The 17,724-nt window shown below is 40.3% G+C and overlaps 1 long non-coding RNA gene across 1 annotated transcript in view; it reads left to right on the top strand.

Moving 5' to 3' along the window:
- Positions 1-7,931, top strand: part of LOC117349402 — a 38,834-nt gene extending 30,903 nt beyond the window's left edge. The window contains exon 3 of the long non-coding RNA XR_004537151.1: positions 7,690-7,931. This is a non-coding gene — a long non-coding RNA (uncharacterized LOC117349402). The remainder of the gene's footprint in view (positions 1-7,689) is intronic.
- The last annotated feature ends 9,793 nt before the right edge of the window (positions 7,932-17,724 follow it).

Raw genomic sequence — 17,724 nt, 5'->3', positions numbered from 1 at the left:
GAGCAACTGCATTATGGAAAATAATTGAGGTTATGGAGCACCCAGACCACTTTGATCATTTGTTATCCTGCTGAGCCTCAAACAGCGAATACTTTTCAAAATGAGATAAGTGTTACATAGTTGCATTGTTGAGCAAGTTTGTATCACAAAAGGTTTAGAGTAATTAAGGAAATAAGATTTATTAGGGAAAGAAAAGTAGTATGATGGTGCCGATATTGTTCTCTAAGCGGCTTTGTTGCAGGAGACAAGAACACAGAACACTTTCACATATCACAATGAAGGCATGGGTTTTTGGAATTTAAGTTTATTATGAAATCAAATTTGATAAACTAAATGATATGCAATATATGAGTAGAGTTTGATTGGAGCATAGAAGGCTGAAGAATTTGTATTCCTTTAATATATTCATGTTACACACCAGGACATCTGAGGCTTTTTCTTCCTTAATGGCATGCATAGTTTATTAGTGTGTTTAAGATGTGTTAGCATTTATGGTTTAGAGCAGTGTTCTTCAACCACCGCTCCGCGGACTGGTGCCAGTCCACAGAAAATTTGCGCAGGGCCGGCAAGATCAACACGCTGAAATTTCCTGCTGGTCCGTGCAGGGCCGGCGAGATCAGGGGGGCCTGATTCAGTACTTGCCTGCAACAGCGCAGCAATTCACTTTGGCAGCCGTGGGGCTTTTACTGAGTTGTGGCCCGCCTCTGATGATGCAACTTCTGTTTCCTCAGAGGCGGCGTGACCCATCAAAGGACCCAAGGCTGCCTAAGTGAATCGCTGCGCTGCTGCAATCAAGTATTCAGAGCTGCTGGGTGGGGAGTGGAGGGAAGGGGAGGAAGCCACTTTTAGAGGCTGGGAAGCTGCTGGACAAGGGAAAATAAAGGGAGAGCTGCTACTTGACCTGGAGGGAGAGAGGGAAAAGGAGAGAGATTCTGCTGGGAGGGGAGTAGGGAAGAAAGTTACTACTGGACAGGAGAGGAGGAAAAAAGGAAAGAAACAGCTGGCAAGGAGATTAAAGGAGTGGAAGGGGTTAGTGTGGAATGGAGAGATCAGATGAGGGAAAGGGGAGAGACGGAGGAATGAGAAAGTAGAGAGATTGATGCTGGGAAGGGGGTCAGCAGAGAAATAAGGAGAGAGGGACAAAGATGCTAGATCTGGTATAGGAGCGTTAAAAATGAAGAGAGCAGAATGAATCATGTAAAAAGAAGAGAGGGGCACAGGCTGGATGGAAAGGGGAGAGGGGCATAGAAAGAAGGCAGATACCATATGGAAGGGAGAGAAGGCAGACAGTGGATGGAAGGGGCAGATGCTGGATTGAAGAGACAGAGAGGGAAGACGTTGGAAGGAAGAGAGTGAAAAGAAGTTGAAAGCAGAAACCAGAGACAACAAAAGATAGAAAAAAATAATTTTATTTCTATTTTCTGGTTAGAATATATCAGATTTGAAATATATATCCTGTTAGAGCTGGTGTTAGACATAACTGGGGACTGCAAAACCCAGGCAGTGCTTTTTTAGCTTCCAGCTGGCTTAGGGCTCTCTCTGACCAGGGGGCAGCTGCCCTAGTTGCACTCCCCTAATACTATTCCTGCTATGTGTGATTGCAGTATTCTGTTAGCATGATATTTCTGTGTAGCATTCTGTAATAATTTGGCTTATTCATTTTTCTTGATAGTAGAGGGGATATATGTGAAGGGGAGACAGGGGTTTTGTTGATCCTTGCTCTGTATTATTTGTATTTATAAAATGACAATTGTACAGAATATTGTTTATTTTTATACTTTTATAAAATACGTTCAATATAAAATCATAACTGAGGCTTGTGTGGATGGGATCAGATGGTTTGCGGGAACCGCGTTCATGGAGATGGGGCGGAAACGGTTTTTTTATTTCATTCTTAGTAGTTTGCCAATCCACAAAATAATTCTTTTATTTCCACCAATCCATAGGTGTAAAAATGTTGAAGAACACTGGTTTAGAGCATTATCTAATCTTGATTGGTGGATTTCTCCTTTCATTTGTGAATATTCTAGATAAAGCCATAGAAGGGGTTAACAGTCTTTATTGTAAAGGCATCCAGTTGCAATCCTACCTCCCAATTAGCACCACACAAATCAGATGTGACTGGGCCAATAATTAATACCTCTCAGTTTCTGTCAGTGTCCATTTTATTAACTCAAGACAAGAAACACACAAGATCAATCTCATCTAACAGACAAGAGAGATCTTTACTCAGGTCACGTCAAAGAGCTAGACTCTAAAATATAACCTCTGCATATCACTTCTGTCCTAACAACTCTTTACATCTTAATTCTCTTTGCTAAAAGGACAGTTCAAGCAAACAGTGGCTGAGACAATATTGACTGTGAAGCTATAAAGTAACATTATTAAAAAAATGTATCCATTACAAACTGAGTGACAATATAAGTCTTGATACACAGTTTTCTCTATTGTTTAAGCATCACCTTAGATTAAAAGTCAGTTTTCATATTCTATAAGGGTAACAAATACAGGCAGACATTTAAGAGGTCAAGATTTTGTCTTCACCAGTTCTAAAAAGATTAAAACATGACAACACTGAGTAGCCTAATTACTAAGTCATATTAGCTGAGAGTATGCACATCATTAAGATGGCCTTTTAACAGTTAAAAAAAAAATTCTGAAGGAACAGAATTTTATTTATGTATTCATTTAAAAAACTTATAGTCCGCCTAAAATCTTTGTGAATTGGAACCGTACGTACATAACTCCTCCCTTTTACAAAGCTGCAAAAGCAGTTTTTAGTGCAGGCCGGCACTGTAAATGCTCATAAAGTTCCTATGAGTGTCGGGAGCAATACAGAGCATTCAGCACGCCGGCCTGTGCTAAAAAATGCTTTTGCGGTTTTGTAAAAGGAGGGGAGGGTGTAAAATATTAAAGAAACATAATAATATTAAAAGCACAAACAAAAATGTTAAATCGTGTTTTGCTGCTTATCTCTCTTACTACCTGGTGAGGAAAAATGCCAAAAATAACAAGAGAGCCAGAAACTGTGCAACAATATTAAATATTACTCAAGTAAAAATGTAGTAGGTCCAGCTGGAAAATCATAGAATAATCATTTTCTGTTTCTATATTTCTTTGTTTCTACTCTTCCATTTGAGGATGGGTGGGCCTGGGTAGACCTGGGCCTGCCCATGCTGGATTCAGGCCTACTCATAAGAACATAAGAAATGCCTTCACCGAATCAGACCTTTGGTCCATCTAGTCCGGTGACCAGCACACGCGGAGGCCAATCCATGTGTTCCCTGTTTAAGACCTAGGTGTTCCCTGATGAAAACTTTATTTTCCCATATCCCTCAAAGTGATTTGCAGGGAGGTGTGCATCCAACTTGCACTTGAATCCCATAATGGAGGTTTCCGTCACTACCTCCTCTGGGAGAGCATTCCAAGCGTCCACCACTTGCTGTGTAAAACAGAACTTTCTGACATTAGTCTTGGGCCTGTCGCTCAGCAGTGATGCACTCCATAGGGGTGCTGGTTTTGATCCCTCCCTCTTTTACCATCTCTGGCGAGCCATGGTTTTAATTCTACACCAAAGTCATGCAAGACTGTGGCTTTCTGCATGCTGTGACTGTTTCCTGTGGGCTGATCCAACCTTCTCAGATATAACTTCCTCTTTTAGAGGAGGCAGAGGCAACCTGGAGGAGGCAGCCACAATGTGAAAAGAGCTGTTGTCCTGTGCAGCTTTGCTGTAGAATTAAAACTGCAAACTGTCTGAGATGGTGATGGAGGGAGGCATGCCATTGGGTGGCTTGGGGAGAGGGTGTGGAGATAGAGTGAGGGACATGAGTACTGTTCCTGTAGAGGAGTGAGATGGGGCAATGCTAGGTAAGGTGCAGGAATACTTATTGGACACAAAGGGAAGGAGAGATGCTGTATAGGGAAGAGAGGGAGAATTGTTGAACTTTTGGGATTGCTCAGTTATAAAGTGCTAAGTCCTAATGCTAAACCCAGATTTAGGAGAACTGCTTATAGTTAAATATGTCCAGAGAGTAACTTGCAAATCATTTCCCCTATAAATTCAAACCAAACACGTTTTGGAGCTGTTCGCCACTAGGTCTAGACAGGAAAATAAAATTGTGCTGTCACATTTTGCTTTGAGTGCTTCCACTAGATCAGATGACTGACCACAAGACAGTTTTGGATTGCGCCCCTGTAGTCCGCTTGCATATAAATGATTTGCATTTCTTCTCTCTCTCCCATAATGGGTTGCCATAAACAACATGGGAACAAGAGCTGAGCTGGCAGCACCGTTTTATCCTCACCTAATGCTACAGTGTACTGCATTAACACATTGTGATGGCAGCCAATTGTGACATAAACAAATGGGAGAAATGATTTTAAGTAGCTACAGTTCTTTCTGTACCATTTCTCCTGTGCTTTCTCCCTCTTCTTTGGCTGCATTATGACTTTTGTTATGTCATTGTCTCTGCAATTACAAAGCTTTTTTTTTTTTTAGATAAATTTTCCATAAAAAAAGGTAATAGAAATAAAATTTGCTCTGCCCTTCATACCTGTGCACTTTACAAATTAAAAGGGTAAAGATCCAGCACTGATTAACTGTTAAGGGTTGTAAAAGTAAGAAATACCATGACCGTACACTCTCCTTTCAAGCAGCCTCTCATGACAAGGTCTTCCATCACTTTCTTATTACAGTCGACTCCACTTAAGTGCAAGGTCTCTGGATCGGACCAGACCACCACGTGCGCTAAAGCGGAGTGTGCACTTAACAGGAGTACCACTTTTTAGTCAGGCGGTCGTTTAGCCAGTATCGGCAGCTACTTGGGTTGATGGCGGCAACAGTAAGCAATGCTGAGAGGAAGGTGCTGGTGAGTGCTCGGCACGCTGGTATAGGTCTCCCCTCTACTTGCTGCCTAGGACGGCTCTCGATGCTGTGATGTTCTGGGGAGGAGGGTGGGGGGATAGTAAATACGATGCAATAAATATAGAGGACCCGTGATTGCATTTAACCGGAGTGAATGTAACGTGAAAGAATAGAGGTGGGACCTATGACAGTGCGCAAAAGCGGATTGGGTGCTTACCAGAAGTGCAAATATCCAGAGTTTACGTCCGTTGACTTTAATGTAAAAAAATGGGATCGTGGTGGCAGGTTGCAGATAACCGGAGCATGCGCTTATCCGACATGCACTTAGGTGTATGTACATCACACTCCTACTTAAATTTCAGAAGTCAACTAAAACGTATCTCTTTTCAAAATGTATAATCAATTAGATCTTCATTCCTTCTATTTTTGTCATTAATTAATCTTTTGTACACTGCATTGAACTCTAGGGTTATGCGGTATAGAAGCCTGATTTTATGTTATATTATGTAAGACTCCTGCTTGGTTAAATAACATTGTGCAAGTCAGGAGCAGATTTTCAGTGGTCTGAGGGTAGAGTTGGAGGCAAACCTGGAAGTTATTCAAGTATTGCTGGTATTCACTATCAGGGCTTGGATTATCATCTGAGCAAGTAGGACTGCAGACAAAGCAGCCATAACTTGCTGGGATAGTTACCTGGGAACTGGAACTGAATATTGGCTGAACCCCGATAACTTCAGTGGTCACTCGATTAAGTCTATGGCTGATATTGGTGACTGAGTGTGGTATCATACCATAGAACTACATTATGATCTTACTGAATGCTGATTGCTGAAGGAATACACTTTAAGAACTTGACTATAATACTTACGACCCCTGACCTAGGCATTTGCTGAAGCACGGCCATGTTGGGTCCTTCAATAAATTTTAGCTACCCAACCTTGGAGGCTCATTGTGGTAATTTGTATTTATCTTCATTTCCAGTACTTTGGATTCCCTCTCCTTTGCTTGATTGAATATTAGAGGCCAATTCAGCCATGGCAGTCAGCACTTTAAAAAAAAAATTATATCTACCTGGGTCAAATATTGACCAGTAAAATGATGATTTGGCTTACAGTTCTACAGAACTAGTTGAAATGTTCAATTACTATGCATTTTGGCAGCAATTAATTAAAACACTAAATATTTCAGTAGCAAACTAGACAAGAAAACACAGCTATCCTCAAACCCCTCTATTTCTCATTTCATATGCTAACAAAAAATTCACTAACATATTCAAATGTAATCATTTTAAGACTTGAATGTAGCCAAGAGCCTAGTTGAACTCGGCTAATAAATCTCAAATATTAAATCAGCATCATGTTTTTTGGTTCTTTTTTTCCCCCTTTGGCTTTAAGGGATAAACAATCTTTTTTTGTTGTTGTCGTTCTTCTTGCATATGAGCTTAGTAGTATTTAATTACATTTTGATTAAAGTTGGTTGGGATGCCTGAAGGTGTCTTACGTTATAAGATATTATAAACAGGAAGATGCTGTTTTCTTGCATGTTTGGTGTTGGTGGGGGGATCATTCTGATCTTACTTGTGTTTTAACCTTGACTTTCAAACAAAAATCATTGAAAACTTCCACATGACGGGACAATAGCTTTATCATATAACGCTGTATCTGTATAGCCAGCAAAAAACCCTAGAGTTATGTCAAGATAAGAACTCAAGAAAGATGATTTTATTTTATTTTTATTTACAACCGATGTCTGTGACCTCTAAACCAGATATGATCAGGATTTGTTTTAGTCTGAGGTCCCCTTTTCTCCTTTTATCAATGTAGGTTTATTTAAGTATATGTTCCTCCATCTAACATGTAGAAAGCTAACTCATTTGGATACTGTTCAGTCTAATCAAATAAATGTACACGAAAAAGATGAGACTTTAAGATAATTGTATTATAAAGAGGAAGACATAGAAGCACTTGTACTATACACAATAATCAAATAAAGGATCATGAACCATATAAAACAAAAATCTAACAAGCAAATCCCACAAATAAAATCCCAAATATTTAAATATGAAAAAACTTATTATAATAAAAATTGGTGATCATATAATATGAAAATAAAACCAGCTCCCCAAAACTTACCCAGCCCAATTGATATATCTTCCACTGAGTGATTCTTGGGCTCGCTCAGTTGTGGGGAGCAGCTGATAGATTTGAACAGTGAGCAGAAAGATCTAAAAATGATCTTTTTGTTGCTTGTTCATATTTCTTTTTCTCCCTAGTCTCACCCCTTCAGCCACTTCCATCCCGTTCTTCACCCCTTAGTGCTTCTTCCCTGTGACCTGATCTCTTTTCTCAGAACCTTTTCTCAGCCCGCTTTCTCTTTGAATCTCACACAGTTCCTCTCCCAGTGCTCATCTGTTTCTCTTTCTTCAGCCCATCCTACACCTCTTTGTATCACAGCCCATGACCCCCTCTTCCAGCTTTCCTTCACTTCAGCTCTGTTCTCCCTTTCACAGTTCATGTACCTTTCTTCAGCATTTGTCTACTCTTTCCTTTCCCTGCTTCTCTATCACTTCCTCACTCCTTTCCCAGTGCCTCCTTCAGCACTTCCCCCTTTCTATGGTAGACCAATGACAGAAAGCCTGATTGACGTACACTACTACTCTCCTATGCTTTCTTCTATTAGCCCATTGCTCAGACATTCCTTACCCAACAAATAGTCTGCAAGGGGAGGCTGGACCAGTACCTTAGGAGATATCAACCTTTTTTTTTTCCTCTGCAGCTAGGATTACCAGACTTCTGGGAAAACCCATACATGTCCTCTTTTTTTAGAAAACTGTCTGGATGCCAAGGAAAATCAAGACCCAAAAGTCAGCATGAAAGGTCGTGGCCACAGTGTTTTGGAATCAGGAAGGTGTTGAAATGACTGACTATCTTCCAAGAGGCCAAACAGTTAATGAAGGATACTACTGTAATTTGCTGTGCTGATTAAAGGAGGCATTAAAAGAAAAAGTAAGAAGGAAGTTGTGGAAAGGAGTTCTCATTTTGCAAGACAATGCACATGCTCACAAAGCTGGCAAAATGATAGATGTTTTGACACAGTTGGGGTTTCAGCACATAGACCATCCACCCTACTCACCAGATCTTGCTCTTTCTGACTATTTACTGTTTCCAAACCTTTAAAGGCCTCCAAGTGATTTGGAGGTGATTGCAGCAGCGATACAGTATTTCTGTGACCAGAAAATATTTTTGGGAAGGGCTACAGAAACTTCAGATATGATGTGTCAAGTGTGTTGAACTTAGGGGTGAATATGTGGAATAGCTTGTAAGTTTTATGGCAACATGTCATTCCCTTCTTGGTTGGGCTGCAAACTTTTCAGACCCACTCATTCCTAAACCCTTCTCACTTCCTAAAATAAGAGCATAAAAATAACCTTACTAGGTCAGACCCAGTATCCATCTAGCCCCTTTTCACAGTGGCCAATTCAGGTTCCTAGTACCTGGCCAAAACCCAAATAGTAGCTACATTCCATGCTACTGATCCAGGGCAAACAGTGGCTTCTCCCATGTCTGTCTCAATAACAGACTATGGACTTTCCCTCCAGAAAATTGTCCAAACCTTTCTTAAAACCAGCTATGTTTAATCACTTATCAAAACCTCTGGCAATGCATTATTTTTAATCTCACCCAAAAAGCATTCCACGGAGATGCTTTAAAATACTCTTTTTAAAACAGTGGAAAGAAAACAGGCAAAAAACACTTGGTTTGAGTAGAGGGAGAGAAGACTAACTTAACATCAAGGTGGGAGTAATCGTACAAAGAGGTTTGACGGGTGCAGTCATGCATGAGTAAAACTGCTGTGTGGGTTTTTTCCTACTACAGAAAATTGTGTTATTGATTTTTTTTTTCCTGTTCTTGATGGGTTTGTGTGCTACAGGATTAAAAAGGTCGGCCAATAGATAAATGTGTCACCTCATGTAACTACATAGCATTTATAATCTTGGACAAATTAAATAACTGAGGAACATTCTAAATAGGGCCATGGTAGTGAATTTCAACCAATAATATTGAGTCTTCTACTTTTCTTAGGTATCAAATATATCATTTCAAATTTAAGACTAGGCTCAATTGAAAAACTCTGCATTGAGAGGGCATAAGATTAAGTTAAGAGGTTATAGGCTTAGGAATAATTTAAGGAAATCATTTTGTTTATGGAAAGGGTGGTGGGCTGTGGAATAGCCTCCTGGTGGAGGTAATGGAGACAAGTACTGTGTCTGAATTTATGAACGCATGAGGCAGGAATGTGGGATCTAGAGTAATAGGAAGAAGAGGAGGATAAAGTAGATGCTGAGAATGGACATACTGGATGGGCCATTTGGCCCTTATCTGCCATCATGTGTCTACTTTCCTAAAGTATGTTAACATTTTAGTGTGTGCAATTACACCTTTATTTAAAAAAATTCTTACTTGCACATCCTACAATTCTGAGCGAGTTACAGAAAACATAATGCAAACATAGACAATTACAATCAATAGCATCTCAGCAGACATATGACCATTATAACATAACAAATAATTGTAAAATCAGTTTCATACATAAAACCAGCATTACCTCAAGTTTATCATTCCCATTTGCACGAGTAGTATCGCTCAAACAATACTGTTTTAATCAGTTTCCTAAAAATTAATGAAGATGAAGCAGCAAGGCGTTCCAGGTTTTGGAAAGGCCCAACCTCCCGGGTACGTCTGGAGGGCCTCTGAGCATGTGGATATGTTGTCACAATCATCCGTGCATGCTCGGAAACCCTTCAAATGAAGGAGTCAATGTATTTTAATGTGTTATTTAATAAGAATAGCCTTACTGGGTCAGACCAATGATCCATCAAACCCAGTAGCCTGTTCTCACGGTGGCCAATCCAGGTTCCTAGTATCTGGCCAAAACCCATGGAGTAGCAACATTTCATGCTACCGATCTAGGGCAAACAGCGGCTTTCCCCCATGTCTTTCTGAATAACAGACTATGAACTTTTCTTCCAGGAAATTGTTCACACCTTTCTTAAAACCAGCTACAATATCTGCTCTTACCACAACCTCTGGCAATGCGTTCCAGAGCTTAACTATTCTCCAAGTGAAAAAAATTTCCTCCTATTGATTTTAAAAGTATTTCCCTATAACTTCGAGTGTCCCCTAGTCTTTGTAATTTTTGACGGAGTGAAAAATCGATCTATTTGTACCCGTTCTACTCCACTCAGGATTTTCAAGTTTCATGTTTATTATGGATTTGATTAATCGCTTATTCAAAATTCTAAGCATTGTACAAAGGAGTAAATTATGTCTTCCCTCAGTCGTCTCTTTTCCAGAGCCTTTTAGTCTTTCCTCAGAATTGTCAGAGGCTTGTTTACTAATAACATATGTTAATTACATAAACACATCTTAAATGCTAATTAAAGCACATTTGAGAGGCAAAAATGAATGGGTACCAGGGAGGGGGAAGGTGGACCCAGGGGAGAGTGAAGGATTGCTTTGGCTAGGGTCTTTGGGATGGGAGAGATGTCATTGGTGGGGTTCCTTGTGGCAAGGACAGATACTTTGTGGTGATGTAAGGTTGTGGGGGGATATGGGAAGAGCAGATTCTGAGGGGGAGTTTAGATAGTTGAGAGAGGTACTTATTTTGTATCTGGGGCAATAGTTGGGTGACTTGACCAGGGTCACAGGGGGCTGCAGTGGGAATTGAACTCACAATGTGTGTGTGTCTGTCTTTATTTCTTTCTCTCTATCTCTCCTTCTTCTCCTCTCCTTCTGTATTTCTGTCTTTCTTTTTCCTCGGCTGTCCACCCATTCTCCCTTCCTTTTACCTTCCCTGTGTCCACCACCACCCCTTCACTGCTCCCCTTCTCCCTTTTTTTAATCTCTTCCCTGTCCATCAGCACCTCTTTCCTGCTCCCCCGTCCAGCAGTAGGCCTCCCTTCCTTTTTCTTCCCCTCTAGCACCTCTTTCCTGCTCCCCCATCCAGCAGTAGGTCTCCCTTCCTTTTTCTACCCCCCTGCCTCTTCCCCTGTACAGCAACACCCCTTACCTCGCGTCTGCCCTCCGCCGACAGCCGCCTCAAGCCGCTGCGGCCTGCAGGCGCCTGCCACAGTTGGCAGACGCCGACAGATGCCGTGGCAGACAGCCTCTGTGCCGCCTGTAGCCGGCATCCGCCTTGGGAAAGAGAGATGCGTGGAAGCGCGCATGCGCACTCCTACCTGCATGGACCTACAGCGCACGGAAAACGAGGGCATGCAGGTAAGAGTGCTCATTGACCCAAGAGATAGAACAATTCATCTCATCCGTCCTTACCAAGGTAGAATATTGGACTATGCACTCAAAACTAAAACTGAATCCCCCAAAAAACAAGATTTTCTTGGCAAGTCCCAATAACATGATCGTGAATACCTCCTTGAGACTAAATGGATCAGACTACCCAATTAATCCCACAACCAAAATGGGATAAGATATAAATGGAAAGAGGGGAAGAAATACAATTTTTTTTATAAAAAAAAGAAAAAGAGAGAAGGGTAAAATGGAGATCACAAAAGGGGGGGATGGGACAAAATATCCAATCTGAATTTTAAGGATCTTAAATATTATAAACATATTTAAATAAAAATGTTTTCAGTTCTGATTTAAACTTGCTGGCAGCCCTAGGTGTAGCTACATATTTTGGTGGGAAACGAGTAAGGAAATCATATTGACAAGGATGAGGGAGGCCGATTAAGCATTAACACCCAAAGCATTTGAAGGAGTGTGCCACCCCATTCCTACCCCAGACTAGGCCTATCCTGCCAGATAAGATATATCACCATAGAATGGTTGAAAATGGCTGGACAGATTGGATAGGTGAGTTGGTCTTATTCTGCCATCATCTGCTAAGATACTATGACTAATATTCAAAAACTTTAGGGCCCTAACTTTAGAAGTTAGGGGGGGGGGTCAATATTCAAAAATATGATTGCTGCTTAAAGGTAAGAAGATTTTTTATCTCCTGCTATTTGATATACTGCCAATTTCCAGATGGCATCTAGGTGGTTAACAATAAAAGTTCAGAATAAGCTATAAAGAAGAGAGAACGTTGAGAAAGAGAAAAAAAAAGAAGTATATTCCCTACATCTTGATTAAAAAGAGAAAGTTTGAAAAGCTTTTTGAAGGTGGTGTAAGATGAAGAGGTTTAGAATTCCAAAGTTTGTGTCCTGTATAAATAAAGCTGTGGCACGAATGATATCCCTCCCTTTATCCCTCTTTCTTGGAATTCCTCAAACCCTAATACCACCAGATCCTCCCACAAATTAAAACTATCCTTCCTCTCGCTAAAAGGCATTTCCCACACAGGAAAGCTAGGGACCTCCCTCCACTTCAAAATCACTGAGCTCTGGAACAACTTTATCTCCCCTCTTCGGAATTTGAGCTCTCTCCAAGTTTTCCGCAAACATCTGAAAACCTGGCTTTTCTCAAAAAATGTAAGTCTCCCTCCAACTTAGGAATCAAGGAAACTCTTATATCTTGGCATCCCAAGTCCTCTAAATTTTCTTCACACTTCTACCTCTAACCCTCTGTTGGGGCCAAGTAACAAGACATCTTTCTTAAGACCCACATAATACTGATGTTCCACCCTCCCTGTCTTGGGGAGTCCGTTGTATTTCATACTGGGCCAACTGAGCAGTCCTATTAAGCCAGCGGGATAAAGAGGCCACCCGATTGGACGCCCAATGTTGCAACAAGAGTTTTTTAACTACCAACACAGCTATGTAAAGAACTTTCCTTTTAGGGAAGGAGAATCCCGCCTCCACTAATCCTCACTGATCTCCTGTCCAATAAAGATAAAAGGGGAATCCTGTATACTAGGGAAGAGGAGATTCAGCAACAATTTGTCCAATTCTATGAGGCCCTCTATTCGCAACAGTCTTTGTCTGAGTGAAACAGGGATGATTTCTTTCAAAATATTGAATTGCCTCAACTGATGTCTGATCACCTCACCGTTCTGAATGCCCCCATTAAAGATTATTTAGCTTTGTATTATCTAAAAAAAAAAATTCTAAATGTGTGGGGTACATAAATATAGGGGCTGTTCTTTTAGGTTGCCAGATACTTGCAGGGAAACTTCAGGAAAAAGGAGGCTTCCCAAAGTCGTAGACCTTGGCTGCAAGAAATCCTTTTGCCTCATTTAGGTAGATCTGTAAACATTATGATAGGCTGACCATAAATAATATCTATCTATCAGTTCTATCTATCTATTATTTATTTGTTTTTTTTAGGAAAATAAGCTTTCAAAACTATCATCTTTTTTTTTCTTTGGAAGGAAACCAGCAACATTCCTGTTTTCACTATATAGTTTCTTAAGAAGATTCAAGAAACTTTGAAACATCCAAACTGTCAGGAGAGTTGATTAAATCACAGGCTTCCTCTTGGTTAATAGTTTTTGAGCCCTTAGGGAGATAATACAAATTATTTATCCACAAAGTGGCTGAATGTCACCAATGTAAGGACAAATTTAGTATCTCTGCCTCTGGCTCTCCTTGTCCATCCATCCAAACAAACAAATCTGCTGTGCACACCTCTAGGAGCTTTGGCACTAACCCAACTACTCTATGGCTTCATAGGCTGTGCTTTCTTTTAGTACCAACAAAATTCATCACCGTTCCCATCCCTGCGAATAACTGTGGGAAACAATCCCGTGTCTATCTCAACCTCAGTCCTTCAGTGTAAGACGTGACGGTCAGTGGTTGTACCCATTCATACTCTAACTTTTCCCTCTCTCCTTAAAGAATGACATGGAGATGGTTTCCCGCAGTTACCCGCGGGGACGGGAACAGTTATAAATTTTGTCACCATGTCATTCTCCAACCTACCCAGTCTGCTTAATTCTAGCTCTGTCCCAATCCTATGGACCCCAGCAATCTCTGGCTTTGTTCTTATCTTCATGCCAATGGATAATTTCTATATGAAATCCTATTCAGAATCCGCACCCGCACTTTTTACATTTACGGTTCTCGTTTTTCCCACTTCCAATGACAGTCCATTTTCTGTACCCATGTACCATGAAGAAATGTATTCCGAAGTTCCTCCTAATTCTACTATCATGGAGCATTTTCTAATATCATATTTTTCCTTTCCTTCGGAAGCTACAGTAGCTTCCAATTGCAAAGAATCAAATATAAAACTGTTGCTGATGATCCATAAAACTTTGTACCAGGAATCATGCTTATGTTTATCAGATAAGATCTGCTGGTATATACCTAAAGGATGTCTGTACTCCAAGGAAATCTGTTTGTTAGGTGTTTCATTATTTTGCCATATTTGACTTGAATTGTAATGTAATGTAATGTAATGTAATGTAATTTGTAATGTTACTCCACTGCTGTGCCTAGCTTATGGAACAGGCTCGCTATTGGCCTTTGGAGGCAGAAAAACTTAGCTGTTATAGCCTATCACGAAGCATTTAAATGTGGCTATTTAAATGCCTGTTAAAGGGGAATTTGGCAACACAGAGTACTTCATGATGGACCATAACAGCTCACCTTTTTATTGTGTTCAGTTTTTTGTTTTGTTAGTTTTTGAAAGGTATATGTGTTTTACTTTGTACCCCACCTTGGTATAAGGCGGATTTATAAATCTTAAAAATGAAATGAAACCTAGAGCATTATTTTCTCTGAAAAAGATTTGCTTTATTTGTGTCTGGTTTTTTTTTGTTGAAATAATTTTTATTAAGATGTTTACAAAGTGCTAGAATAAACATTCAAAAACTCTTACCTTGCACAAACCAATCCCCCCCCCATGTCTATAGGGTTCGAGTCCAGTAACACAACATATAATATGTGATCATCTTCACAAATTCAATAATCTACCACGAGCTCGGGGCGTAAGGTCCATCCAAAAGTGTTCTCAAATCTGAGAAAATCGGCGACCCCAGCTTCAGTCAAGGTCACCAACCTGTCTCTGCTCTAAAGTGGCATGTATGATTATCAAGGATCTCCACTGTATATGAGGGCGGGTCCTGGGACAACCAGTTGGTTAAAATAGCTTTCTGGCCCATAAGTAACACTCTTGCCACAAAAGCTGTCATCCCTTTTAGTTTTGTCGCTTTATTTGTGTCTGTTTAATGCAGTTCAGGTATTTGACTGCCTCCAGTCTCCCACTGTCACATCTGTGATACTCGATGAAGTTACAGAATAATACATTTAAAACCAATAGGAAATATTTTGTCACTGAGAGAATAGTTAAGCTCTGGAAGGCAGAGGATGTGGTAAGAACGGTTAATGTAATTGGTTTAAAAAAGGTTTGGACAAGTTCCTGGAGGAAACGTCCATAGACTGCTGTTGAGACAGATATGGGAGAAGCCACTGTTTGCCCTGGATTGATGGCATGGAATGCTGCTACTATTTGGGTTTTTACCAGGTAGTTGTGACCTGGATTGGCTTCCATGAAGATGGGCTACTGGGCTAGATGGGCCATTGGTCTGATCTAGTAAGATTATTCTTATGTGAGCCAAGTATAGGACAATCAAGCCATTGTGACGTCACTGCTGAGGCATTGGAGGAACTCATTGGAGGCACTCTTAGGCATTGGTGGAATGAGGCATCATGACTTTACAATCTCAGTTCTGAAATGCTGTTACAATTTGGGTTTTTGCCAGGTACTTGTGACCTGGATTGGCTTCTGTGAAGTCGGCCTACTGGGCTAGATGGACCATTGATCTGATCCAGTAAGGCTATTCTTATGTTCATTTGTAGAATACCTAGGTCCTTAAGTTTCTGGCTTTTGATACAGACCCCACTATATTTGGTGCAGTACATAAAAATAGCCTTATTGGATCAGACCAATGGTCAGTCTAGCCCAGTAGCCCGTCTTCATGGTAGATCTCCAAGCTGCCTGTATGGGAACTGAAAGGGAAAGTTGGATTATTTAGACGTCATCTCCAAGTTTTGTTTCCAAGAGGGTTTACAATCTATGTGGGTACCAACAGAAGACCTAAAAGGGGATTCTATAAACTGGCACTCCAAATTTAGGCACCAATAGTGCATCTATAATCTAGACGTGTGATTGGTGCAATAAAAGACAGTTGTACATGTAAATACTATAAACAGTCCGGCCAATTTTCAAAGTAATTTAAGCAGGCAGAAGGGGGGATGTGCTCCAAGTCATAAGCCCACCCTCGTCCCACCCACACCACGCCTCTAACACACCCCCTTGAGATTTAGATGAGCTGTGGATGAGTAGCTTAGACATCCATCTAGAAAATAGGTTTTGAAAATAGTGAATTGGAACGGTTTGGCGACAAAAATATCCAGCTCCCCCTGTATGCCATGATTTGGACATTTTACTTTTTTGAAAATGAGCACCTAAATCGATTGAATGAACCTTAAAGATCCATGAATGAATGCATGTTAAAAATTAGGGGGCAAAAAAGCCCAAAGATACCACAAACAAACTGAAAATGTTTTACCCTGTGCACATTCCTACCCTATATCATTCTGCTCCAGCCTCAGATAAATTCTCTCTCTTCCAGGTGAAGTCTGATACAATAAAATCTAGCTAAATATGGATGAGAGAGAAATGAGTCTAGGCAGGCAATTAATGTAAAATATTACAGTCACTGCTGTACCTGTGCTAAACAATCCATCTCCTTTTAATTTTGCTTTTCACTTTGACGCTTAATCTTGAAATCACACACCTCAGCCAGATAAAAATGAATTCAAAGGCCATTTTAGTAGCAATCCTGGCTACTGTAGGGTGTTGCTGGATTTCAATATGTTCTTCCATATGCTTTAACACTTTTGCATTTCTTCCATCTGTTTCTGGGAAATGTGGAGTAATTTAATGATCTTTTCTAGGGTTATTAAACCAACAGCTGTTTCCATTAATGGAGGACATTTTTTTATTGCAAATAACAAACTCCCTATAATAAATCCAAAACCTCTATGCTGTATTTCTTTTTAATGACCAGCCCAGCCTTTCTGCTATAGCTGAGGCAATGAATATATTGTGTTTTTTTGTTGTCCCAAAGAGATCTATATTTAACAAAAATATATGACTTTATGATGCCAGTGCTTTTTTTTTCAACTTTTTTTTCGACTTTTGCATTCTGGAACTTGTAGAACTTAGATTTCCAGATCATTTCATGGAAATCCTTTCATGGCCTACCAGAGACAGTACAGTTCTTTATTGAGTGTGCAAAAATAATTTTGGATGCCAGGGCATTTGATATATTTTCTAATTAACACATTAAGCATTGCAATTTACTTCTAAGGTGAGTTTGCAAAGCTTACGTAAGCTTCCGTGGCTTGTTTTAGGAGTTCCCCTGATATGAAGAAAACCGATGATTGCTTGTTTCTTTTTTCTTTATTACCAGCACCTTGCTATCTTTCATGGTAATGAACATTATAGCTATATACTTTATATGGATACACTTTATATGAACTATGCATTGTTTAGCTCTTCCATGCTTACATTTAATACTTCAGCTAGGAGGTTCTTTTACTAAGCAGCAGTAATCTAAGGAAATACATTTCTACGGAAAGGGTGATGGAATAGTCTCCTGGTACAGGTGGTAGAGACAAAGATTGTGTCTGAATTCAAGAAAGTGTGAGACAGGCACATAGGATCTCTTAAGGCAGGGGTATCAAACTCAATCACATAAGGGGCTGAAATCTAAAACACGGCTAAGTCAAGGGCCAAATTTTTTATTAAGATACTTAGTCTTAGTAGAAGTATAGATCCTTCCTTACTCTACCTGTGGAGTGGTCAGGCACTTGTGTGGAGCACCCTACTCCAACCTCGCTTTTACACTGGGACTGAGTCCTTGCCTGCAAATGGGTACTGAGGCAGTGTGAT

This window comes from Geotrypetes seraphini, chromosome 15, assembly GCF_902459505.1.
Source record: "Geotrypetes seraphini chromosome 15, aGeoSer1.1, whole genome shotgun sequence".
Taxonomy (NCBI): Eukaryota; Metazoa; Chordata; class Amphibia; order Gymnophiona; family Dermophiidae; genus Geotrypetes; species Geotrypetes seraphini.
This window is presented reverse-complemented; position numbering and strand designations above follow the sequence as displayed.